The following is a 2,548-nucleotide window of genomic DNA, read 5'->3' on the forward strand; positions in this document are numbered from 1 at the left end:
ATATATAACGTACATTACATAATAACCTACATTTGATTTGATATTTAACAACTCTTTCAGAGCTTATGCTTACCACGCAGCTCTTTAAATTAAGCTGTCGCAAATTATCTTCATGATTGAAGTGCTGTTAAATAATATTAAGTTAGTGCTCCTTTGTACCACAGTGAAAGTCGTGGAGAGAATTTTTGACCTTGGGCGAAAAAGATGCAGAAGCTGCTGGATCCACAAGATGGACATCATGGCCGAGGTGTTTGACATGCAATGACTGAAAACCTCCTGAATGAGGATGATTGTAAAGGTAGATTACACAATTCCTACACCTTTTTAACTCCACTGCAATGTTCATTTACAACACATGGACATTCTGTATTATGGTTACGTTTTTCAGTACTCATTACAGATAAAACCAAAAAAAAATACATAAATAAAAATACTGGACTTTATTTGTAACTGAAGATGTATCACTTTTCATCCGAAGCTCTTTCTCAATTTGATGAAACGAGGAGTGTGATTCAAGTTATAAAGCTGTGGTGTGCCGTAAGCTTGTATTATGGAGACTGGCACATGCAGATCAATCTCCAGCAAGCTTACAGAACACCACAGCTTTATAACTTTAATCCCATATTCCTTTTTTCATTGAATTGTGAGTGCTCCTCGGATGATTAGCGAAAGGTCTTCAGTTTTAAAAAAAGTCCTGTGGTTTTGTTTTTATCTGTTTTGGGGGGAATTTGCCGTGTCAAGGATAACTGAGAATCTTCACCAGCATTGTTACAGGTAAAAAACAATTACTTCACTTATCCTACACTATTGACGTAAAAAAACACTGTAAGCACTTCACTTTTGATGATCAGATGGAAGCTCAAGACTTGAAAATGTTTCTTTTATTAGAAATAAAGACCTGTACAAAAAAAACAATTATACACTAATTATATACGCAACCTTAACAAGCTACATGTTTGGCTATTTGTGGGCTTACCTTGCAGGATCTACATTTCTATAGATCAACTATGATCTACTCTAAATATTTTTAAACATGTCTGTTTGCCATGGAACGGGCAATGGATTCCAGCACCCCAAGGAGTGCCTGACTGAAAGCAGCACTCTGTTCAGCCTCCTGCCTTCGCTGTGCTGCTTCCTCTCTGCGAAGATCTGCTTCCTCTCTCCTCAAGGCCATGTCCTCCCTCCTAATTGCCTTCTCCTGCTTCCTCGCTGCTACAGCTTCTTCTTGCCTTGCCTTGTTAGCATCCTCACAAATAAAATGGAAGTGTTCCTCTCTCTGCTTCCGGTTCATCTCCTCTTGTTCTGTATGTGCAGAAACAAAGCTCTCTGCTGCACTTGTTGATCTGCGCTTTCTATTGCCTAGGAATAACACACAAGAAAATGGCTGTTAGATGATGAAGTACAGGTAGAGTTTTTAAATAAATTATTTACATTAAAGTTCCTGCTAATTTCAAAAGGTGTTTGTTCACAAGATCAGAAATGATTCTGTTCATAAAGCAGTCTAGTACTTTAATGATAGTAAGCAGGTGGGCATAAATAAACTACATGTAGTCATTTACAACGGTTTGTGCTAATTTAGAAAAAGAACAGAGCATCGTTAATCTGAACAAAAATCACTACACCCTGTATAATTTCAATAATAAACTTCATAAATGAAAGTTTAAGTAATAAATGAATAACTAAATTTAACATTTATCCATTACAACTGAATAAACAAGTAGTTTGAATACATGCAAGGTGTTTTACAACAAAAACAAAACAACATTCATATCGACATGATCAATGTGATGTTAAACACGATTGTTGCTTCTTCTTACCTAGTAACGGGTGCCGTTCGGTGCCGCTCTGCTGCGTGTTGCCCGGTGGCGTGGATGTACTCAGAGCTGGTGTGGTCGGGAAGGGTCAGAAGCGGGGAGGATTGGACAGTCAAAAGCAGAATCTGGCGAACCTTCATGTTCAGTGGGACTTTCTGCATCAAAATAAGAGTGGAAAAACAGCAACAGAGTACAGTTAGCAATGATGCTAACTAATAACGACGTAACCGAGTCAGCCTCGTTTGTTCAGAGTACTTTCAGAAAACGCAAAGAAACGGTTGCATGAGGGAAAGGAAATATGCTTAAAGTAAATAAAATACACTCACCATCAACTATTAGTTTTTTAAGCTTTCCTCTTTGCTTTGGTGTGCGATGGAAGCCCTGCACCGCCATCTGCGCAGACACCTCTTGAAAAATCTTTTCATTTCATTTCGTATCTAGCTCGCGCTGCACTTGTTCATCGGCCAGCAAACACAGAAATGCCTGAACTTCAGCATTCGACCACGGTTGTGCCATGATTATTTGTTTTACCTTATAAAATATTCCAAAATAAGCTCCTCCGATTTCTTGTTGTCTGTTATGCGGGTGAAAAAGAAAATGGTGGATTTTGATTTCCGGTGGAAGACTGAATCTCCGCCCTCCACCAATGAATACGCCCCCTGACCAATCAGTGACCTACAGTGCGCTGATGTCACAACTAGACCCTACAAGAACCAGACCTGGGACCTCAGTGA

Source organism: Nematolebias whitei, chromosome 1, assembly GCF_014905685.2.
Source record: "Nematolebias whitei isolate Nwh7 chromosome 1, NemWhi1, whole genome shotgun sequence".
Lineage (NCBI taxonomy): Eukaryota > Metazoa > Chordata > Actinopteri > Cyprinodontiformes > Rivulidae > Nematolebias > Nematolebias whitei.